Consider the following 25903-nt stretch of genomic DNA (forward strand, 5'->3'; position numbering starts at 1 on the left):
TGTGATTAATATTTTTGGTTGTGCATACCATCTAGTTGGCAAAATATTTTGCTACATTTTAGTTTCTATTTGTCTAGCTCTTTGTCCATTTGTTAAATTTTTCGTTTTTGAACATAAAAGTAATTCTGATAAATGAAGCCACTTCCATCTGCACAACAGTAGCTGAGTTGAGAAATGCCTCATTCAGTTACAGGTCATGAATATTTAAAATGTGATTCACGTCAACATCCTCTCCACTTTTGTCTTTCTGTTACGTTTCACATAAAGCACTTTAAACAACATGTGTTAATAACCTTATCAAGGGAGTTGGCTTGGAGGAGTTACTGAGTCCAAGAATGTTAGGAAGTTGGTCTACATTAGTAGAACGATGACCATCATCTCAATATGCATCAGCTGTGTGCATCAGTGCCCAATATTGTCTGCACAGTTGCTTTCCATAATTAATAATCTTTAATAGTTTTCCTTAGACTTCTCAATTTTGCAAAATGCCTTTTTTATTCGTTCCTGGGATGTGGATGTCGCTGGCAAAGCCAGCATTTATTACCCATCCCTAACTGCCCTTAAGAAGGTGGTGGTGAGCCGCCACCTTGAACTGTTGAAGTCTGTGTGGTGAAGGTACTCTCTCAGTGCTGTTAGGGAGGGATTTCTGGAATTTTGACCCAGCAACAATGAAGGAACAATGATATATTTCCAATCAGGATGGTGTGTGACTTGGAGGGGAAGTTGGAGGTGATGGTGTTCCCATGCGCCTGCTGCCCTTGTCCTTCTAGGTGGTAGAGATTGCTGGTTTGGGAGTTGCTGTCGAATAAGCCTTGGTGAGTTGTTGCAGTGAATCTTGTGGTTGGAACGCACTGCAGACACAGTGTGCCGACGGTGGAGGGAGTGAATGTTTAAGATGGTGGATGGGTGCCAATCAAGCGGGCTGCTTTGTCCTGGATGGTGTCGAGCTTCTTGAGTGTTGTTGGAGATGCACTCATCCAGGCAATTGGAGAGTATTCCATCACACGCCTGACTTGTGCCTTGTAGATAGTGGAAAGGCTTTGGGGAGTCAGGAGGTGAGCAACTCGCTGCAGAATACCCTGCTCTTGTAGCCACAGTATTTATATGGCTGGTCCAGTTAAGTTTCTGGTCAATGGTGACTCCCAGGATGTTGATAGTGGGGGATTTGGTGATGGTAATCCCGTTGAATGTCAAGGGGCGGTGGTTAGACTCTCTCTTGTTGGAGATAGTCAATACTTGTGTGGTGCGAATGTTACTTGCCACTTATCTGACACTGAATGTCATCCAGGTCTTGGTGCATGCGAGCATGGACTATTTCATTATCTGAGGAGTAGCAAATTGGAACTGAACACAGTGCAATCATCAGCAAACATCCCCACTTCTGACCTTAGGATGGAGGGAAGGTCATTGATGAAGCAGCTGAAGATGGTTGGGACTAGGACACTGCCCTGAGGAACTCCTGCAGCGATATCCTGGAGCTGAGATGATTGGCCTCCAACAACCATAACCATCTTCCTTTGTGCTAGGTATGACTCCAGCCTGTGGAGAGTTTTCCCCCTGATTCCCATTGACTTTAATTTTACTCGGGCTCCTTGATGCCGCACTCAGTCAAATGCTGCCTTGACGTCAAGGGCAGTCACTCTCGCCTCACCTCTGGAATTCAGCTCTTTTATCCATGTTTGGACCAAGGCTGTAATGAGGTCTGGAGCCGAATGGACCTGGCGGAACCCAAACTGAGCATCGGTGAACAGGTTGTTGGTGAGTAAGTGCCGCTTGATAGCACTGTCGACGACACCTTCCATCACTTTGCTGATGATTGAGAGTAGACTGATGGGGCAGTAATTGACCGGATTGGATTTGTCCTGCTTTTTGTGGACAGGACATATCTAGGCAATTTTCCACATTGTCGGGTAGATGCCAGTGTTGTAGCTGTACTGTAGCAGCTTGGCTAGAGGCACGGCTAGTTCTGGAGCACAAGTCTTCAGCATGACAGCTGGAATTTTGTTGGGGCCCATAGCCTTTGCTGCATCCAGTCTGCTCAACCATTTGAGAGCATAAGAAATAGGAGCAGGAGTAGGCCATTTGGTCCTTCGAGCCTGCTCCACCATTCAATATCATGGCTGATCTTCTACCTCATCTCCACTTTCCTGCATTATCCCCATATCCCTTGATTCCCTTAATATTCAAAAATCTATCAATCTCTGTCGTGAATATACTCAATGACTGAGCCTCCACAGCCCACTGGGGGTAGGGAATTCCAAAGATTCACCACCCTCTGAGTGAAGAAATTTCTCCTCATCTCAGTCCTAAATGGCCGACCCCTTATTCTGATACTGTGACCCCTGGTTCTAGACTCCCCAGCCAGGGGAAACACCCTCCCTGCATCTACCCAGTCAAGCCCTGTAAGAATTTTGTATGTTTCAATGAGATCACCTCTCATTCTTCTAAACGCTAGAGACTATAGGCCTAGTCTACTCAATTTCTCATGGGACAATCCGCCGATCCCAGGAACCAGCCTGGTGAACCTTCGTTGCACTCCCTCTATGGCAAGTATATCCTTCCTTAGGTAAGGAGACCAAAACTGTACATAGTACTCCAGGTGTGGTCTCACCAGGGCCCTATATAATTTCAGTAAGAAGTCTTTACTCTTAGCCTTTATTACAAGAGGATTTGAGTATAACATACCATTTGCTTTCCTAATTGCTTGCTGTCCCTGCATGTTAACTTTCAGTGATTCATGTACAAGGACACCCAGGTCCCTCTGAACACCAACATTTCCCAATTTCTCACCATTTAAAAAGTACGCTGCTTTTCTATTTTTCCTACCAAAGTGAATAACTTCACATTTCTCCACATTATATTCCATTTGCCATGTTCTTGCCCACTTACTTAGCCTGTCTATATCCCCTTGAAGCCTCCTTGCATCCTCCTCACAACTTACATTCCCACCCAGCTTTGTATCATCAGCAAACTTGGATATATTACATTTGGTCCCCTCATCCAAATCATTGATGTAGATTGTGAATAGCTGAGGCCCAAGCATTGATCCTCAAGGTACCCCAGTAGTTACAGCCTGCCAACCAGAAAATGACCCATTTATCCCTATTCTCTGTTTTCTGTCCATTAACCAATCCTCAATCCATGCTAGTATATTACCCCCAATCCCATGAGCCCTAATTTTGTTTAATAACCTCTTGTGTGGCACCTTATCAAAGGCCTTCTGAAATTCCAAATACACCACATCCACTGGTTCCCCCTTATCTATTCTGCTAGTTACAAGCTCAAAAAACTGTAACAGATTTGTCAAACACGATTTCCCTTTCATAAATCTGTGTTGACTCTGCCCAATCCTATTATTATTTTCTAAGTGCCCTGTTACCACGTCCTTAATAATAGATTCTAGCATTTTCCCTGCTACTGATGTCCGGATAACTGGCATGTAGTTCCCCATTTTCTCTCTTTCCCTCCTTTCTTAAATAGTGGGGTTAAATTTGCTATCTCCCAATCTGCAGGAACCATTCTCGACAATGCCTCCAGTATCTCTATAGCCACCTCTTTCAAAATCCTAGGATATAGGCCATCAGGTCCAGGGGATTTATCGGCTTTCAGTCCCATTAAATTCTCCAGTACTATTTTTTTACTAATACTAATTTCTTTCAGTTCCTCGTTCTCACTCGACCCTTGGTTCTCCACTATTTCAGGGAAGTTTTTTGCGTCTTCCAGGAAGACGGACACAAATGATTTGTTCAATTTCTTGCCATTTCCTTATTCCCCATTATAATTTCTCCTGTCTCAGCCTGTAAGGGACCCACATTTACTTTCGCTAACCTTTTCCTTTTTACATACCTATAGAAGCATTTACAGTCTCTTTTTATGTCTCTCACTAGTTTACTCTCATTCTATTTTCTCTTTCTTTATCAATTTCTTGGTCCTCCTTTGCTGATATCGTGTGGAGTGAATTGAATTGGCTGAAGACTGGCTTTTGTGATGGTGGGGACCTTGGGAGTAAGGATGAATCATCCACTCAGCACTTCTGGCTGAAGATGGTTGCAAATGCTTCATCTTTGTCTTTTGCACTTGCGTGCTGGGCTTCGCCATCATTGAGGATGAGGCTGTTCATGGAGCCTCCTCCTCCCGTTTAGTTGTTTAATTGTCCACCACCATTCACAATTGGATATGGCAGGACTGCAGAGCTTTGATCTGATCCGTTGGTTGTGGGACCACTTAGCTCTGTCTATAGCATGGTGCTTCTGATGTTTAGCATGCATATAGTTCTGTGTCGCAGCTTTCCCAGGTTGGCACCTCATTTTTAGGTACGCTTGGTGCTGCTCCTAGCACGCTCTTCTACACTCCTCATTGAACCGCTGGTTGGTCCCCTGGCTTGATGGTAATGGTAGAGTGAGGGATATGCCGGGCCATAAGGTTACAGATTGTGGTGGAATACAATTCTTCTGCTGCTGATGCCCCACAGCGCCTCATGGATGCCCAGCTTTGAGCTGCTAAATCTGTTCTGAATCTTTCCCATTTCCCATTTAGGGCAGTGGTAGTGCCACACAACACAATGGAACGTGTCCTCTGTGCGAAGATGGGATTTCGTCTCCACAGGACTGTGCGGTCACTGCTACCAATACTGTCATGGACAGATGCATCTGCGACAGGTAGATTACTGTGCTGCTGCAAATGGAAGTTCGTCCTCATTTGTAGCAGTGTGGTAAACATGCAACATTGCTACATGGTAACCAGAATAGATTTTTTTTTTCTTTCTGTGGGCACCTATTGGATGCAGGCACTGCCATGTTATAACACCAAAACCACAGAATCAGCCATGTTTTTTGGTGGTACGGATCAATGAAGCAGTTTTGTTTGTTGACCTATATGGATTTCTCCAATCATTGGGAAAGACATGGAGACCTGAATTCATTGTCAGTGACAGATTGCAAATCTGTCTTATTTCACGACTCTGTCCCCAAAAATGTGCAGGCCTTTGAACTCTCTCATAACTTTGGCAGGAGTTCAGTAGAAGGCCTGGAAAATAGGCAGGAACCCATCTATACCAGGTCCCAGTCTTTGTTTGAATTTTCCAAGGGGCCTTGAGGGGCGAAACCTTGATCCACCCTAAATGTGGTCTCTTGTATCAGAGGGGAGGGATGGAGATTCCCTATGCTGGAAGTCCTGCTCCCCGACTGCTGTGAGATGCAGACATAGGTTTAGAACCTAGTATGTCCAGTGAGATGAGGTATACCTGAAGTGTGCAAGGTGGTTGAGGCTAAGGAAGTGGCCTAAACCCCCCTGAAAATGATTAACATTTATTTATTTAAAAACAATATATTTACTAAAGAGGCTAGTAAATTATTTTTCCAAAGGAAAAGGTGGGAGATTGCGACTGAGCAACTCTCACCCCTACTTTCTGGACAGCAGCAGGTGCCAGAGTTTCTAGCCTGTGTGGGTTGGTGCCACTTGGGCTGTACCTCTAATGACATGGATGTCCATTGGGCCCATGCTAATTCGTTGTCTTCCCCTGACCCCGCATACTTTGGTAGTCTGTATTGGAGGGCACCAGCAGGCATGATCCTGGCATAACTGTTGGGATTGTGGCCAGTGCAAATGGACCTCTATATTTTAGTATTTCTTTATAGGAATTCATAGCATGGTTGTATTGTGACAAATTTTGAAGTGTTCCTTTTACATTCTAGAAGGGCAAGTTGTTTTTCTGTATCAAAGGAGATGCACGCTTTGACTTGTGTGTTGATGTAAATTCAAAGGGGATTGTCTGACCCTGAGGAGGTGGATTGCTTAACCAGTATCAAAGGTGATCATCATTAATGATGTTCACCAATCCACCAGGGAAGGCTGTCACTCTTTCCATCAGTGAAACTTTGTTTCACATATGTAAACAGGAACATCTTAAGACAGTTTCTGTGCATATGCACATCACTTTGGTTGGAAATATTGTTTAATTGGGAAGGGTACCTCCTTTTTCTAAATCTCTCTGACTACAAAGCAAAGAAGTATGATTGGGGTCTCAATGCAAGGGCCCATATTTTCCAATGCCTACGGGTGTGTCTGAGTTCTGTACACACCTGTAGGGACATCAGAAATGCCGGTTTCAGGCATGCAAAGTGCATGCGCTAAAAACCGGCATTTCCGATCTGTCAAGAATGCTCTTGACAGATCCTCCGCCTGCCCTGGAGAAGGGCCTCTGTGGGGGGGGGGGGGGAGAGTTCTGCTTTCTGCAGAACCTCCGCCCACAGAAAACCTTTAGAAATCTTACGCCTGGTAAGGCCTGCTTTTACCAGCATAAGAGATGACATTTTTTCTTTTAAGTTAAAATTTTTCACTCTTTTCAAAGTATTTTAAAATTATTAATAAGGTAAGTTTATTTTTAGCCCTGTAAAAAAGTTAATTTTTTTCAAAAAATTAAATTTTTGTTTAAAATATTGAATTTAATGTAATTTTAACTCATTTTAAAAACGTGATGATTTTTTAAAAATGTATTTAATGTTTTAGTGTCTTTTTGGGGTGATCTCCATTCATACATTTGACAGGTCTATCTGTCAAAAGTATGAAGGGAGATTCCCTTCATACATTTGACAGGTCTATCTGTCAAAAGTATGAAGGGAGATTCCCTTCTCCTATTGGCTGGGCTGGCCCACGTGATCCCAGGGACGCTTGCGAACTGCATGCGCCTCTGGGATACGTGGGCCCTGTGCATTTCGACTGTGGAGAGGCCCAGGAGCGGAAGTGTCTGGACCTTGGGAGCCCTCAGGCAAGTTCGTAGATTTTTTTCCGATAGGAGCCATCCGCATGCAGGAAGCCTCCTATTGGAAATTACAGACCAAGGATTCTTCAGTGAATCTCTGTTTCACCATGCAGTTAATAAGATGGGACAAGTGAAACACTTTGTGACTATCCAATTTTACGTAAAAACTTTGCGTCACGGATGTTAGTCCAAAGTAAAAGCATAATACAGAGCACACCAGAATTTGGAGATATTTTATTGTTTTCTAACAGATTCTGTAAGTTACATAGAAACATAGAAGATAGGAGCAGGAGTAGGCCATTCGGCCCCTTGAGCCTGTTCCGCCATTTAATGAGACCATGGCTGATTATCCAAATTCAGTACCCTGTCCCTGCTTTCTCCCCATATCCCTTGATCCCTTTAGCCGTAAGAAATATATCTAACTCCTTCTTGAATATATTTAATGAATTGGCCTCAACTTCCTTCTGTGGTCGAGAATTCCACAGGTTCACCACTCTCTGGGTGAAGAAATTCCTCCTCATCTCAGTCCTAAATGGCTTACCCCTTATCCTTAGACTGTGACCCCTGGTTCTGGACTCCCCCGCCATCAGGAACATCCTTCCTGCATCTAGTCTGTCTAGTCCTGTTAGAATTTTTTAAGTTTCAATGTGATCCCCTCTCATTCTTCTAAACTCTAGCAAATATAAGCTTAATCGACCCAATCTCTCCTCGTACGTCATTCCTGCCATCCCAGGTATCAGTCTGGTGAATCTTCGCTGCACTTTCTCCATGGCAAGAACATCCTTCCTCAGATAAGGCGACCAAAACTGCACACAATACTCAAGGTGTGGTCTCGCCAAGGCCCTGTACAACTGCAGCAAGACATCCTTGTTCCTGTACTCGAACCCTCTCGCTACGAAGGCCAACATACCATTTGCCGCCTTAACCGCCTGCTGCACCTGCATGCTTACCTTCAGCGACTGGTGCACAAGGACACCCAGGTCTCGTTGCACTTCCCCTTTTCCCAATCTATAGCCGTTCAGATAATCTGTCTTCCTGTTTTTGCCACCAAAGTGGATAGCCTTGCATTTATCCACATTGGGCAGATGCATGGCAAATGCAGTATAATCACCCAACCTGTCCAAATCATACTGGAGTTTCTCTGCATCTTCCTCGCAGCACACACGCCCACCCACGCAGCACACACGCCCACCCAGCTTTGTGTCGTCTGCAAACTTGGAGATATTACATCTAGTTCCATCATCTAGATTATTTTATTCTATATATATATTGTGAATAGCTAGGGTCCTAGCACCGATCCCTGCAGTACCCCACTAGTCACTGCCTGCCACTCGGAAAAAGACCCGTTTATTCCAACTCTTTGCTTCCTGTCTGCCAACCAGTTCTCTATCCAAGACAGTACCTTATCCCCAATCCCATGTGCTTTAACTTTACACGGCAATCTCTTATGCGGGACCTTATCGAAAGACTTCTGAAAGTCCAAATACACCACATCCACTGGTTCTCCCTTATCTATTCTACCAGTTACATCCTCAAAAAATTCCAGTAGATTAGTTAAGCGCGATTTACCTTTTGTAAATCCATGTTGACTTTGTCTGATCCTGTCGCTGTTTTCCAAGTGCTCTGCTATTACATCTTTTATAATGGACTCTAGCATTTTCTCCACTACCGATGTCAGACTTACTGGTCTATAATTTCCCGTTTTCTCTCTACCACCTTTTTTAAATAGTGGGGTTACATTAGCTATCCTCCAATCCATGGGAACTGTTCCAGAGTCTATAGCATTTTGGAAGAAGTTAAGTGAGAAACAGTGTAATTTATTGATTGGCTTTTACTTTCTCTAATTTTATTAATAAGCTTGATTGCTCTTTGGAGTATGAGATATATGTTCTTTTAGGGTGTTATTTTTCCATCAGTTGGAGAACTTTGGAGTTAAACGTATAAAGGGTAAATGGATTTATGTTCACATGGGCACTTTACCTCCCAGATTACTTCATGTATAAAGTCACGTTTCTGTTTATGGAAAGCATAGGCCTGCCTGTGGAAGTAGTCCTTTGTGCTGGGCATGTGAAAAGTATTTGGAGGAATGCCTCACTCATAACAGCATGGATATCCTCAGTCATTGGGGTACGCGTGGATGTCTAAACAGTTATATATCATGATCATTGCATGCGCAGTTGTGCTAGCATTGTTTGAAGTGTGGTGGAATCTGCCCATCATTATAAAGAAGTGGTTTCCACAACACTGGGACACTAAGACAATAATGCAGAACTATTTCTTGAAGTTGTACAATATAAAAAGGGCTAATGAATTGCTGGAGAACTGTTTAATGCAAGGAAGTGTTACTGTTATGTTTGAAGTAAATTATATAATGTTCATCTTTCAAATCTATTTTCAAGCTGGAGTTTTTTTCCTATTAAATACTCAAAACATGAAGCATTGTTGACATATATTACTGTTCAGCTATTTTTGTTTTGTAAGAATGTATTTTGTGTTTCTGTTTAAATGTTTTTACTTCAAAAAAACTACCCACATTAATTAAACTAATGTGCTCAGACAGTCATGTGTTCTTAAACTGTGAGAATTTAAAGTTAGATTTTTAACTACTAGAAGAAAACTTTTTGCTTTTAGTTAGCTAAAACTGATGTGCTGTATTGCCAGTATTAGAAAAAGGAGTGGTAAAATAGAACGGACCACGATGAGTGGGATAACTGACTAGATAAACTTGGCAATCCAGTGGAGAAGCATCAGTTCTACTTTTTGTTCAGGAGCTAGACATCAGATTACTGGTTTTGATTTGACCTTTTTTATAACTTTTTTAATTGTTTGTTAAAATGGATGTGTACCAACAGTTATGCATTGTGTCCTACCACTCCTACGATTTGTGCAATTGTACTGTATGTGCATTCAGTCCATAGCTGTGAATTGTCTTTCAAGGACGAGCTGTTCTGTAACTGATTTCATGTTAATAATTTGATGGAGTGTATGCCAACTAGTTGCACCTGGAGTAAGCCTAAAGAAAATAAAGAACTTGCATTTATATAGCATCTTTCATGTCCTCAGAATGTTCCAAAGTGATTTACAACCAATTAATTACTTTTGAAATGCAGTTGCTGCTGTTATGTAAGCAAAAAAAATGAATGGATTACTGGAAACCAAACTTCAACAATTATTATGAACTGAGGTATGGTGTAATCAGCACTTTAAGGTACAAACAGCATTTCTACTTGTGTTGTTACAAGTAAAACTAATCAATAGTGTTAAATTGTCTTTTTAATATGTAACTTGCATTGTGCTCCAGAAATGAGACTGAATTAATGACGGTCACTTACCAATTCATAGCTGAGTTATTTTAAAAAGTTGTAATGCCAATTCAATAGATTTTGGAGTGATTATAGAAGTTATTCATTTTAGTTAGAACTATAGAAGGGAATCTACGATTCTGTTGAATATACTTTACTGTAAGAAAAATCTTTTAAATGGTGCAGCATTTTAGTGTCTTTTCTGTCCATCAATATTTCTATGAAAAATGTGCCTGATGATAGATGAAATTAATTCTAGTAATTATCAAAAATTGCTGTATGACTTTATGAATTTGGGATACATATTATTGAGTCCTAAGATGCAGAAAATAATCTTAATCATACTATTTGCCAGAGGTGTTTGTAATTGCAGCACAGAATATTTTAACATTGCAAATTGCTTTATTGGTAGCAGTTGTTTAATCTGCTCTGATATTACTACTATTGATTTAAGTCAGAATTAGCCTTAATTTTTTTTGAATGGTTCCACATTGGAAGGTACTGGGTAATTAATTAGGTAGAATCTGGACCAGGAGCAAAAAGGTCCTGGTTTTGAATCCTAGCATGATTCACTGAAGCGGATAAAATGACTACCAGCCTTGTCAGCCTTATGAGCCTTGGCTCAGTGGTAGTTCTCTCACCTCTGAGTTAGAAGATCAAGCCCCACAGCTGGATTTTACTGGCACTTCAGTACAGTACTGAGGGAATGCTGACTGTCAGAGAAGTCGTCTTTTAAATGAGATGTAAACAAGATTCCATCTGCCCTTTCAAGGGGATGTTAAAGATCCTATGGCATTAATTGAAGAAGAGCCGGAGAGTGCTCCTGGTGTCCTGCCAACAGTTATCCCTCAATCAACATCAGTAAAACAGTTTAATTGGTTGCGGGACCTTCTGTGCAGAAATTAGCTTCTGTGTTTTCCTACATTACAACAGTGACTGCACTTCACTACATTTTATTGGATTTGAAGCACTTTGGGATGTCTTGAAGTCCTGAAATGTGTTATATAAATGCAAGTTTATTCTTTCTTGACCACGTTTTAGTATGTGTTGGGTGAGGTGGCGGAGTGGAAGCTACAGGGACTCTGTGTAGGGCTTGCCGCACTGATGTGAACTTGGGTTCTACAATTTCATGAATCCAGGAAAAATGTATAGTGCAGTTACTTGTTGAAGGTGCAAACTTTGGAGATACTTTAATATGTTTTGCTGCACTAAGATATTTTTCTTACTATTGATGGTAACAAACTGACATTTGTCAACTCTTTGAACTTGGCTGCCAGTTGTGCAGTTTGCAATTGATCATTATTCTGTACCCGTGTGAGGCAGTATTGCGTTAAACCTCTACTGTCATAGTGTCATATGTAATGGTTGATACTCTCTATGGACCCAAGTTTATGGAACTAAGTCATATTGGCCCATAATTTGCGATCACGGCGAAGCAAAGGCGCTCGCCGCCGACCCTGAAGAAAGCAGCCCTCCGAGCTCTCGCGATCTCTGTGGCAAGAAGTTTGCCTTTTTCAATGTGTAATTGATTGCAGCGCTGTGAATAGGGGATTCCTATGGCGATGCTGCAGTGATGTCAACTAGCTTTCTAAGCAGCCAATCATATTGAAGAATTCTCAGTCAGCAAACCAGGAAATGAGAAGCCGCTTTAATCCCAACTTTTTAAAGATGTTAGAGAGAGCAAAATAAATATTGGGACTTTCACATGGGATAAAGTAGAAGCTGAAATATCATGACCAAACTTTAAAAAAAAATTAAAGTTTTTAAAAATTGTCATTTTTGTCATAATGGAGAAATTTAACACTCTACAAATATAAAAATTAGTTTCAGGGCCAGAGCAGTCAATACACTGTTTAAAACCCCAGTTACACCTATTCCAACAAGGCTTAACATTTAATGGGGTATTTAACAACAATAACAGCAATATTAGTGTTGAAAAGCCCAAGTTGTCGTCGGTTTCACTGATTTCGTTGATTGATGGCTATATGTGAGGTGGGGGGGAAACAGCGTAGCCTGTGTCGGAGCAGTGAATGACCACAACTTCAGCATTTCTGCATTTAGATGCACATGTGCTAAATCCTGAAGTTACAGTCAGTTTCAGAGGGGTAATGACGGTGAATGCTGACAGTTTGTCGTCATTACCCACTGCAAATTCCAAGCCATTGTGTACTGGTGCTGCACTGCCATCTGTATCTTAAAATGGTACTTAGGGATTTAATTCCCTAGTAGTAGAAGTAACCTAAACACTAATTATGTTATTGAAGCAGAGTCCTTATTTGTAAACATTAGATCAACTGGATATTTCTTTTACCTATGCTTGATCTTGCAGGAAATGACATTAATGAAGTAGTACATGTTTACAGCCAGCAATTACTGCAGTGCCTGTACTTCATGGTTTATGAGCCATTGTTGACGCCCATTTTAGTAAAGAGTAAAGGGTTCTGACTGTAGACTGTGTTCTTGGTCAAACTGGTCTGTTAATGACAAGTGGGATTGAACAGAGGACAGATCATTGGATGAGTGGAGTCTTGCTTATTAATTGATCTTGCATTCAATCTCACTTGTTGAGAAAAGAGCAATTCTCTTGGAATGTAATGCTGAATGCTTCTCAAGTGCCTGTTTGCCATTTTGTGTCTATGCATATATCTTTACATTTGTTGTGCCTAATAACAAAACTGCTGTGTATGTGTGTATGTATGTATATTATAATTGGCCCGTATTTTCCGATCGCAGGCCTCCCGTGGGCGAAGGCCTGCGATCTGGAAAAATCTGCGCCCTAACCTGAGGGCTCCTGGGAGGCGCGCAGTTCCGATGCTGGGCCTCTCCAAACTGCCGGTGCGCAGGGCCCACGTATCCCAGAGGAGCAGGTAGTTCGCAGCGTCCCTGGGATCACATGGGCCATGGGGGGCCAATCAAAGAAGGGAATCTCCCTTCATACATTTGACAGGAAGACCTGCCAAATATATGAATGGAGATCAATGAAAAAACATAGTAAAACTTTAAATAACTTTTTTTTTAAATAACATTTTTAAAATGACTTGAAAGTACAATAAATTAACTATTTTAAACAAAACTTTACATTTTTCAAAAAAGTAATTAAAGTTTTTTACGGGGCTAAAAATAAACTCACCTTTTTTTTAAAGTATTTTTAAATGATAAATCAGTGGAAAAATTTTTAATTTTTTTTTCAACTCTTATCCTGGTAATTACCAGGCGCAAGAATTGTAAGGGTTTTCTGCGGGCGGAGGGTCTCCAAAAAGCGGAACTCTCCGCCCGCAGAGGCCCTTCTCCAGGGCAGCCGGAGGATCTGTCAAGAGCTTTCTTGACAGATCGGAAATGCCGGTTTCCAGCGCATGCGCAGTGCATGCCTGAAACCGGTATTTCCGATGTCCTTACGGGTGGGTACACAGCGCGTACCCACCCGTAGGGATCGGAATATCCGGCCCAATAGGTGGAAGATTTAAAAATGTCAGATGTGCATTGGTTTTTTAATCTACATGGTAGCTGATGACTTTTGTGTTAATTTACAAAAATGTTATTAATGTGGAATTTGAAAATATATGAAACCGTTGATGCTTTAATTCACATTGTTGTCCAAATAAGCAAAACCGTTGTTTTTCAGAGCGTAAGTGCTACTTAGTAAAATTTATGTGAGCAAATGCAAAAGTTAAATTCGCTATGGTTTCAAAATTTAAGACAAAACAAAATGTTCCTCAATTATACATGATTTTCAATTTTCCCTACTTTGGTTATTTGTTTACATGCAATTTTATGTCATGCGACTGATGTGTTGTACCGTTTTCATAAGATTTTTGTTTCCTAAACAATTTTGTTGGAGGAAATTTTTTTCCCTTTGCACTCTTCCAAGTTGACCCATGTCAGGTGTTAATTTCAACTGAGAGCATGGCCAGGAAACCTGTTTCCAGGCCTTAGCGGTTGCTACTTTGTAACTGTCCTGTGAGGTGAGAGCAGCGGGCAGTTTGGTAAATCTCTCTGTGGGTAAGCGCCTGAGTTTACCTTGTTCTCTGTCCCTGAAGGGAAGTCTGAGATAGGACCTCGTCATCTTAGGAATCAGAGCATAGCATACCTTGGTACTCCACTGTTCCATGACTGGGAGCTTGAGTAAGCTTTACCATGGTGTTCCTTGTTTTGTGAATGTTAATATTTCTTTATCAACAGTTTGAAGATCCTTTATACCTTTTCATTTTTTTTCTTTCTGCATTCCACAACTAATTATGCTAATAAGACATGCACTGTATGCCAGTTTATTTTCAGGATCAAAGATTTTGGTAGGAAGAATGAGGAGAGGCAATATAAACTAAAGGGTACAATTCTAAAGTGGGTGCATAAACAGCGTTGAAGGTGGCAGGGCAGGTTGAGAAAGCGGTTAAAAAAGCACAAGGGATTCTGGGCTTCATAAATAGAGGCATAGAGTACAAAAGCAAGGAAGTTATGATGAGCCTTTACAAAACACTGGTTTGGCCTCAACTGGAGTATTGTGTCCAATTCTAGGCACTGCACTTTAAGAAGGATGTGAAGGCCTTGGTTAGGGTACAGAAAAGATTTACAAGAATGGTTCCAGGGATGGGGGACTTCTGTTATGTGGATAGACTGGAGAAGCTGGGATTGTTCTCCTTAGAGCAGAGAAGGTTGAGAGGAGATTTGATAGAGGTACTCAAAATGATGAGGGGTCTAGACAGAGTAGATAGAGAGAAACTGTTCCCATTGGCGGAAGGGTCGCGAACTAGAGGACACAGAGATTTTAGGCGCTTGGCAGAAGAACTAAAGGCAACATAAGGAAAAACTTTTTTACTCAGCGAGTGGTTATGATCTGAAATGCACTGCCTGAAAGGGTGATGGAGGCAGATTCAATTGTGGCTTTCAAAAGGGAATTTGATAAGTACCTGAAGGAAAAAAATTGCTGGGCTACAGGGAAAGGGTGGGGAGTGGGACTAGTTGAAGTGCTCTTGCAGAGAGCCAGCACTGGCTCGACGGGCTGAATGGTCTCCTTCTGTAGTGTGTAACCATTCTATGATTCTGTAGTGTATGTACTTTGAAGAAGGAACTATATTCTGCAGCCCCTGTATACTGCAGTACCAGTAGTGACCACCCCTGTATATAAGCCTGTGCAGTAACTTTGTATAGTAGTTCCAGTTTTGTCTCCACTCAGTAAACACCTGTTATAACCAACTCCTGCAGTCCGTGTCTCAATTTCACACGGACGTAACACTGGCGACGAACAGATCCGAACTTAGCTACAGTTCTGCACCACCTCATGGGGATCCATCCCTGAAGCGAAGTTGTTAGAGGTCGAGGCCAGAAGGAAGAAAAGAAAAAAAAAAAAAAAACAAACAGAAGAAACGGGTGTCGACCATGGGCAACCGCCTCTGATTCATCGAATTCGAAGATTTGCAGGAGAGGCTGTCGAGAGCGGGGCTTGGTTATCCTGTCTGTGGTGTTCCAGCTAATCGGGCTGGTGGCAGGTAGTACACTGATCCTTCCTGGGCTGCAGCGGGCTAGAGCTCGATCGGGTGGCTTTTCAACGGGGCCGAGCAGCGTTGTCGGGAAGGGGAGAGAGAGAGGGTGGAGCACACAGGGCGCGGCCGGTGCTACGAAGCCGGGCAGCGTACAGACCCGAGAAGAGGGAGGAAAGTGTCCCGTAGGGTTTGCTCTGACGACGGGAACAGTAATTGAAATAAAGGAATTAGAAGCGCAGAAAGCCGCGAGGAGCTGCAGTTTGCCACGGGGACCGCGGAGAGCGGCGTTAGCAGCAGCGCGGGGGGGGGGAAGTGCGCGAAGACCATAGGGCATCGCCATCAAGGCATAAAAACGCCAGCAACAGCGCCAGCAGCAGCGGAGAAGACAGAAAGCACGGGAGGCACCATCTTAATCCAGCGGGGAAGAAGGCAAAGTGCGGGAGGCGCCATTTTGTTCAATCGGGGAAGAAGGCAAAGCGCGGGAGGCGCCATCTTAGATCTCCAAGATGCCGAAGACTGGCAATATCACTGCCTTCGATAATGCAATAGAAGACTGGACCACGTATGTGGAAAGAGTCGAAGTATATTGCAAGGCAAATGAAGTAGCCGATGAGAAAAAGGCATCGGTACTACTAAACTTAATGGGCGCAAGAACGTACGGCCTATTGCGGAACCTGATCACTCCAGTCAAACCGATGGAGAAGAGTTTTAACGAAATTGTTGATATCCTACAGGAACACCTAAATCTTACACCACTGCTGATAGCAGAAAGATTTAAATTCCACAAGAGAAATCAGCATAAAGATGAGAGCAATGCTGATTACCTTACGGAACTACGCAAGCTATCAAAGCACTGCCAGTTCGGAGCAGGACTGGCAGATACCCTACGGGACAAATTTGTCTGTGGACTCCTGAGTGAAGGAACCCAGAAGAGGTTACTCTCAGAGAAAGAGCTGACGCTAGATAAGGCTTTCAGCGTGGCAGTATCGTACGAAGCAGCAGCAAGGGGAGCTGCGGAAATACAGCAAAAGCCACAGGAATACGGCACCCATGAAATGACACGGGGATTTGAAAAATGTTATCGCTGTGGCAGAACAACCCATGGCCAGAAGGACTGCTGGTCCAAGGACAAAATATGCAGGCAATGCGGAAAGATGGGACACATTGCACGAGTTTGCAGGTCTGGGAAGAAGACGAACGACAACAAAAAGGCTACTAAGGAACAGTACAGGAAAGTACAAAAGATGACGGACAGTAGTTCCGAAGACCAGAAGAGCGATAGTGAATCCGGGAACAAGAGACTAAGCTGTCTCAAACTTCACAACTTAATCGCAAAAGAGGATCACCGAACCATTTGGGTCACCATCACGATAGCAGGGTCCCAAGTCAAAATGGAATTGGATACAGGATCAGCCCTGACCGTCATGAATCGACGAGACTACGAGCAGCTATTCTCACACGTACCCTTGAAAGACACATCCATTGTCTTGAAGACGTATATGGGGCAGAAAGTATACCCCAGAAGGAAAATAAGGGTGCCTGTCGAGTACAACGGCAAGGATATACAGGAATTGTATCTGTACATACTGCAAGATGGTGGACCACCGTTATTGGGACGTGAATGGATCAGAAAGATAAGTTTAGACTGGCACTCCATTCAGGCACTGACGGTGGCTGGTAAAAAGGATGACGACGTCACACCTGGACGATTGTCAAAAATCTTAGCTAACGCCAAAGAGGTATTTCAACAAGAACTGGGAACTCTTAAAGGCGTAACCGCCTCGATAAAAATAGAAGAGAATGCAATTCCCAAGTTTGTCGAAGCAAGACCGGTACCATATGCAATTCGCCCAGCCGTCGAGGCAGAGCTGGAGAATGCAGGCATGTTATCGAAGGTAGACTGGAGCGAGTGGGCGACACCCATCGTTCCTGTCATGAAGAAAACGTTAAACAATAAGTCTGAGGAGCCAAGGAAGGTTCGCATCTGTGGGGACTTCAAGGTGACGGTGAACCCAGTCCTTCACACAGTACAGTATCCTCTCCTGAGGATAGAAGATATTTTCGCCTCACTATCTGGAGGGAAGCGTTTTACAAAAATTGACCTAGCACAAGCATATTTGCAGATGGAGGTTGAAGAATCCTCTAGGAAGTATCTCACGATAAACACTCACAAAGGTCTTTACCAGTATAATCGACTGGTATTCAGAGTAGCATCAGCTCCGGCGATATGACAAAGAGCGATGGAACAAGTCCTGCAAGGGATTCCGGGGACTCCGTGTTACTTGGACGACATCCTAGTGACAGGTGAAGATGACAGTGAACACCGTGCCAACCTAGAGCAGGTGCTCACTAGACTAAGAGAACATGGGCTATGAGCCAATCGCCCCAAGTGGGAGTTTTTTAAGAAACAGATATCGTATTGTGGCCACGTGATTGATGAAGAGGGGTTACATAAGTCCCCTGACAAAATTGAAGCGGTAGTTAAGGCTCCAGCGCCTGAAAATGTGTCGCAACTGAGGTCATTCCTCGGATTGGTGAATTACTACCATAAGTTTTTGCCGAATTTGTCCACAATTCTGCACTCACTGAACGCCCTACTACAAACTGGAGTAGCATGGAAATGGAGCGATGAATGTAAGCGGGCCTTTCAGAAGTGTAAAGACCTGATCACTTCAAGAGAAGTATTGGCTCATTACAACCCATCACTACCGATAAGACTGGCGTGTGATGCGTCTCCCTACGGCATTGGAGCGGTACTGTCACATAAATTCCTTGATGGTTCAGAGAGGCCGATAGCTTTTGCGTCACGCTCGTTAACTTCAGCCGAGCGTAACTACGCCCAGATTGCCAGAGAGGCCCTCGGCCTGGTGTGGGTGGTGAAGAAGTTCAATCACTACCTGCACGGTCAGAAATTTACTCTACTAACTGATCATCAACCTCTCGTCTCCATTTTCAACCCTCAGAAGGGCGTCCCGATAATGACAGCACAACGGCTACAGAGGTGGTCCCTTTTCCTAGGGGCACACCAATATGACATCGAGTACAAAGGAACTAAACAGCATGGGAATGCTGATGGAATGTCGCGCCTACCGTTGCCGACGGTGGAAGAAGCACCTGCAGTGGATCCTGTGGAGATATTCCACTTAACCATAGTCGAATGTCTACCTGTGACGAATGCAAACATAGAAAAGGAAACACGAAATGACCCGACATTCTCCAGGGTCTATGATTTAACGGTGAAGGGATGGCCAGCACATGGCGAACCACTGTTGCCAGCATTCTCGCCGAGAAGAGAACAGCTGTCAGTGTGCCGAGGAACCTTGATGTGTGGATCCAGAGTAGTAATTCTACCCAAATTGAAGGATAGAGTGCTCAATGAGCTTCATGAGGGTCATCTGGGAGGGGTAAAAATGAAGAACTTAGCCAGAGCGTTTGTGTGGTGGCCGGGAATCGATAGAGAAATCGAAGAGATGACCAAGAGCTGTACAGGATGCCAGAAGGTCCAAAACGCCCCACCACAAGCCCCTCTACATCCATGGGAGTGGCCCTCATCTCCATGGCAAAGGGTGCACATTGATTTTGCTGGTCCATTTATGGACTCGATGTTTTTAATTGCGGTGGATGCACATTCAAAGTGGCCAGAGATAATAAAAATGTCCTCAACCACCACAGAAAAACTATCACAGTCTTACGAACCATATTTGCCAGAAATGGGCTGCCTGAACAGATTTGCTCTGACAATGGACCACAGTTTGTGTCTGAAGAGTTCCGGAGGTTCTTAAAGAACAATGGTGTTAAGTGTTAAGCATTACACACCCGCCCCATATCATCCAGCCACCAATGGATTGGCTGAGAGGTTCGTTCAAACATTCAAGAAGGCTATCAAGGCAATGGGTAATGAAGACATACCCCTACAACACAAGGTGGATAACTTCTTGTTTGCCTACCGGAATGCGACACATGCGGTTACCAACCAAACTCCAGCCGCTTGGATTTGGTTAAGCCAAACATCAGAAGAGATGTGGAGAACAGGCAGTTTCAGAATATGAATGAAAGGCCGACCAGGTGTTTTAAGATAGGTCAACCAGTTTTGACCCGGGACTACCGCACAGAGAAATGGCAGCCAGGAACGATCTGCATGCGGCGAGGACCTCTAATGTGTACCGTGGACGTTGGAGAGAGCATTGTAAGACGCCATGTTGACCAGATTCTAGAGTCACTGGAAAACGTCAAATCCACACCACGATCCTATACACCTGGTGATGAAACCGAAGTACCAATTGCATCTACCTCCGAATCGGTGATATTGGAAGCAGACGGACCAAACAACGACGTTGATCCCGAATCAACTTTGCCAGAAGAACCTGATACCCCAAAGAGGCGTTATCCAGACAGAATCAGGAAGCCTCCTCAAAGACTGAATTTATAATTGCTTAAATTCAGCTAATGTGTATAGCAACTGTAATTGTAAATATGTTATTTAATTATCAATCGAATGTTATGTACTTTTTAGCTAAAAGGGGAGGAATTTTAGTGTATGTACTTTGAAGAAGGAACTATATTCTGCAGCCCCTGTATATTGCAGTACCAGTAGTGACCACCCCTGTATATAAGCCTGTGCAGTAACTTTGTATAGTAGTTCCAGTTTAGTCTCCACTCAGTAAACACCTGTTATAACCAACTCCTGCAGTCCGTGTCTCAATTACACACGGACGTAACCGATTCGATGATTTTTTTGGTTTCTTTCAGTGATGGAAATGGAACCAAAAGAGTACCAGTGTGTACTTTTTAATTTCTATCACTTGAACCATCCTTTGGCTTTTGAAGTAAAAGTGCCAATTTGTCAAAATATGAGCAGTTTTGTACTGGAAGCTGGGTTGAGAGTAGTCAACTCATTTCCTTCTAGCCATCAGAGAGAGGAAACTTTCATCTTATGAGTCTGGTCTGGATTCAAATGTGTGCCCCAACAGTGAAATGATCCCATGCTTAATCTATTGCACCAGGCAGTCCCCCAATTGAATCCTTTTTAATGCAGTTAATGAATTAGTAAGAACTACACTGTACTTGTAGTGGACACTATATGCATTATAGGGTTACTTCAATGTGCTATGCCTAAAATGGGAATAACAAATGAAAAAATACAGAAAATAGAATTGCATTCTTAGACCAAAATGCTAAATCTGATTGTCATGTGAGAATATTTTCATGTTTGTGTATTAGTTGATATTGATGTGAAATAGTGTTCAATGAGGGAAGTCAGGCAGCAAAATAATAGAGGCAATGAACTGCTGGCTGGGGCTGCATAAAACGGGAAACTTGCTTGTAGAAGAAAATGATGGTTGGTACAATTAAAAAGAAAAAAATGGGAAAATAGCAGTATTTTGGTCTATAATAATAACAGCAACCACAACTTGCATTTATATAGCATCTTTAATGTAGAAAACATCCCAAGGCACTTCAGAGGGGTAAGGAGAACATGGACCCTAAGCCAAAGAACAGATATTAGGGGTGACAAAAAGCTTGGTCATGGGATTTTTAAGGAGAGGGATGTGGAGAGGGGAATGCTTTAGAGAGGGAATTCCAGAGAATGGGATCCAGGCAGTAAAAAGCGTAGCTGAAAGCGTTGCCTCCAATGACTGGGTGAAGGGAGTGAAGAGGATGCACAAAAAGTCAGGAAGAGAGAACTTGAAGTGGGTGGATGAGATCATGGAGGGATTTAAATACAAGGATAAGAATTTTCATTTTGAGGTACCGGGAGCTAGTGTAGGTCAGCGAGGACAGAGGTGATGGATGAATGGGAGTCGGTACCAGGTAGGATCTGGGCAGAAGAGTTTTAGATGAACTGAAGTTTATTGAGGGTGGCGGATGGGCGGCCAACCAGGAAAGCATTGGACCAGTCAACTCTAGAGGTGACCAAGACATAGATGAGGATTTCAGTAGCTGATGGGCTGAGGTAGGGTGGAGGAGGAGGATGTTATAGAGGTGGCAGTAGGAGGTCTTTGTGATAGAGAGCAAATGGGGCCACAAGCCCGATTCAGGGTTGCTGAGGTTGTGAATATTCTGGTTCAACCTGAAACCGGAGAGGGGGGTGGAGTTGATGGTGAAGATATGGAAATTGTAGCGCAGGGACAAAGACAAATGTCTTAGTCTTCCTGTGTTTAGCTGGAGAAAATTGTGGTTCATCCAAGATGGGATGTCAGCCACATGACAGCACAGAGGCAGTGGAGAGGCTGAGAATGGTGGTGACGAGGTAGAGCTGGGTATCATGAGCATACACGTGGAAGCTGACCCCATGTTTGCGGATGATGTTGGCAAGGGGCAGCATGTAGATGAGGGAGAGGAGGGAGGCTAAGGGTACATCTGTAGGAGACATGGGATGAACGCGTGGGGGTGGGAAGAGAAGCCATTGATAGAGATGTTCTGGCCATGATTGAATAGTTAAGAGTAGAAGCAAGCTAGGGAAATCCAACAGAGCTGAACAATGGAGGAAAGGTGTTGGAGGATGCTGGGGTCGACTGTGCCAAAGACTGTAGTGAGCTTGAGCAGGAAATTAAAGTCTTTCAGTGCAGGCAATAGCTATGATTTCTACTGTACCAAAATTCACTTGTCATTGAGCTTTGGGCATTATAATACTCTAAATTCTTTAACTCACGGACAAGTGATTACCAATGGGTGTCAGCTATGGTTCAGTGGTAGTATTCTCGCCTCTGTCAGAAGGTTGTAGGTTCAAGCCCCACTCCAGAGACTTGAACACAAAATCTAGGCTGCAGCTCCAGTGCAGTACTGAGGGAGTGCTGCACGATCAGAGGTGCCATCTTTTGGATGAGACGTTAAGAGGCCCATCTGTCCTCAGGTGGACGTAAAAGATCCCATGGCACTATTTCGAAGAGCAGGGGAGTTTGCCTGGTGTCCTGGCCAATATTTATCTGTGAACCATCACTAAAACAGATTATCTGGTCATTATCGCATTGCTGTTTGTGGGACTTTGCGATGTGCACAATTGGCTGCCGTATTTCCTTCACTTCAAAAGTAATTGATTGACTGTAAAGTGCTTTAGGACGTCCTGTGGTTGTGAAAGGTGCTATATCAATGTAATTCTTTCTTTACCTCAATTTATACCTCAAACTGAGGCCTTTGCATTCTTTATTTCATTGTTTGAACTTTTTTTAAAACAAGGCTTTTCTATTTGATTGGTGATCAGAATTTATATTTTCCATTTTTGCAATTTTCCTAACTGCTACCCAAATGCCCATCAAGGATTTGTCATGTCCATGAGCCAGTTGCCAATGATTACACCGCTAAATGCAGCTCCTTTATCCTGATGGCAGACTTGAAGTCCCAAGAAAAATTGGGCCAAAGAGTCCATTGCTGGGCAAAGGGAGCCAGATTTAGTCTTGTAAATGTTGCGAACTGACTCATCGACATGAACTTCACAGAACCTGTGTTAAAACACCAGCAATATAAAAGTGACGATAGAATGCATTCACCAGCCCATTGAACTAATTATTTACACATTTGCTAAACTCAATCTCTATTGCAGAGATTTCTAGGAACTTGTATATAACATAGAACATATTTTTATATAGTAGGCTGTAAATTTCATTAATTTTAGAGAAAAAATAAAGTTTCAAATAGCTTTAATTAATTTTAAGTAATGGGTTTTTGAGTTGTCATCTCCCATTCTCTGTGGTCTGTTTGTAAATTTATTGGTTTGAAATTGTAGGTTCTATGCAGGAGAAAAGGGGAATTATTTATATATGATGTATATTTGTGCACTTTCAAAGTTTAAAAAAACCCAGTTTCTGACATTTAACAATTTCTTTCTTTCATCTCTCCTTTTCGCCTCCCAGTCCTCGCAAGCAACTATGGTCAGTCTTTTTGTAAATAATACATTTTCACATGTAACACAACTATCATGAATTGCTATCTTTCTCATTTGTTGCACAAATATTTCATGGTCATCTTATATTGTATATAGAAATAAAGGGCCCGTTACTACAACAGCAACTTGCATTTATATAAAAGCAAAATACTGCAGATGCTGGAAATCTGAAATAAAAACAGAAAATGCTGGAAACTTGCATTTATATAGTGTCTTTAACATAGTAAAATGTCCCAAGGTGCTTCACAGGAGCGTTATCAAACAAAATTTGACACTGAGCCACGTAAGGAGATATAAATACAAGTTGTTGTATTGGGACAGAAAGAGGTAGGTTTTAAGGAGCGTGTAAATTACCCGTAAACTGAATATTCGTATGAACTGTCATTGCTTGCTCTAAGGTTTCTTGGGTTGGCTACTTGAAAAAATCTTGTAAATGGTGCAGGAATACTTAACTTTTTTTGGCCTTTTGTAGTTTTTAATCATTCCAGGTACTGTAGGTAAAACAATACATGAAGTTGTCAGTATTAGAGTACTGGTCCTGTTCATTTCCATTGTTGGTTGGGTCTCCTGCACAGATGGACTGATAAGTAGGTCTCTGGTTGATCTTTCTGTTTGTGTGCACAATTGTTTTGCTTCCGGGTTTTGTCATCACTGTGAGACTGTGCCCATATTTAGCTAGCAATGATAAAATTGTTTAGGCCATAAAGTTTCTGGGGCTGATAATGATAACCGTAAGTGTCAATAACAACCATAATAGATGAACAAAATTGTATTAATCCTGTTACTGTCAAAGTGGGTGGTCAATTGATTCATATCAACATTGTTTATGTAGTTTCTAACACTATATGGCACTGCTCTTGAGTTGTTGGTGGTCCAAATAATCATTGAGTCTTTATTTATTTTTAAATAACTGGGTGAAAATATAACTTGACTGCAATGTTGAGGTTTCTGCAATATCCTGTCTGTACTGCATGCAATGAAAGTGTTTAAGGCCCAGTATTGAGACAGCATTTTAAAATGTTATTGCCTGCCACCTTGCATCCTTTGTAAACTTGAGCTTTTCCAAAACTCTACTGCCCATATCCTAACTTGCACCAGGTCCCATTCACCCATCTCCCCTGTGCTCGCTGACTTACATTGGCTCCTGGAATGGCAACGCCTCGATTTTTAAAATGTCAACCTTGTTTTCAAATCGCTCCATGGCTTCGCACCTCCCCATCTCTGTAACCTCCTCCAGCCCTGCAGTCATCTAAGATCTCTGCTGTCCTCCAATTCTGGCCTTTTGCACATCCATGATTTTCATCGCTCCACCAGCTGCCTAGGCCCTTGTTGTGTGTGTACCTTTAAGGGAATAACTGGTCTCAGATTGCAGTACCGGCAGTGACCACCCCTGTATAAAAGGCCCTAGCAGGCTTCTGTAGTTTCAGTTTCCAGGTTGTCTCCATTCAGTAAAGACTCGTTATAATCAGCTCCTGCAGTCCGTGTCTCAATTATACACGGACATAATACTGGCGACGAGTAAGAAACGAACTTACCTGCAACTCGGCAGCACCTCAGACGACGTTATTGAAGGTCGGAGCCAGAAGAAAGAAAAAAAAAAAAAAATCCAAAGAAACTCGAGAAATGGGCATCGACCATGGGCAACCGCCCTCCAAATCATCGAATTGAAAAGTTGCAGGAGAGACTGTCGAGAGCCAGGCTTGGTTCTCCAGTCTGTGGTTTCCCAGCTAATCGGGCTGGTGGCAGGTAGTGCACTGATCCTTCCTGGGCTGCGGCGGGCTAGAGCTCGATCGGGTGGCTCTGCAACGGGGCCGGGCAGCGAGTCGGGAAGCAAAGAGAGAGAGAGGGTGGAGCACACGGCGCGGCCGGTGCTTCGAAGCCGGGCAGCGTTTGGACCTAAGAAGAGGGAGGGAAGTGTCCCAGAGGGTCCGCTCCACGACGGAAACGGTTCTTCAATTAACGGAGCAAATATTGAAACGCGATAGAAAAATAAAAATACCGCGGAGAGCGGCGTTGGCAGCAGCGATCGGGGAGGCGCGAAGACCATAGGGCGTCGCCATTACAGGATAGTAAAAGAAATATAATCGCCAGCGGCGGGAAAGCGCGGGAGGCGCCATCTTAACTCGGCGGGGAAGAAGGAAAAGCGCGGGAGGCGCCATCTTAGATTTTCAAGATGCCAAAGACTGGCGATATCGCTGCCTTCGATAATGCAATAGATAATGCAATAATGCCATACGGTGGCATAGTGGTTAGCACTGTTGCCTCACAGTGCCAGGGACCCGGGTTCGAATCCGGCCTCGGGTGACTGTCTGTGTGGAGTTTGCACATTCTCCCCGTGTTTGCGTGGGTTTCCTCCAGGTGCTCCGGTTTCCTCCCACAGTCCAAAGATGTGCGGGTTAGGTTGATTGGCTATGATAAATTGACCCTTACTGTTAGGGGGATTAAATACGTGGGGTTACGGGGATAGGGTGGGATATGTGTT

General features: G+C 43.1%; 1 protein-coding gene across 3 annotated transcripts in view; it reads left to right on the forward strand.

Annotated features, from left to right (window-relative positions):
• lrmda (leucine rich melanocyte differentiation associated) overlaps window positions 1-25903 on the forward strand; it is a 932585-nt gene that overhangs the window by 963 nt on the left and 905719 nt on the right. The window lies entirely within an intron of this gene.

Source organism: Somniosus microcephalus, chromosome 29 (genome assembly GCF_052327205.1).
Source record: "Somniosus microcephalus isolate GS21.2 chromosome 29, FLI_Smic_1.0, whole genome shotgun sequence".
NCBI lineage: Eukaryota > Metazoa > Chordata > Chondrichthyes > Squaliformes > Somniosidae > Somniosus > Somniosus microcephalus.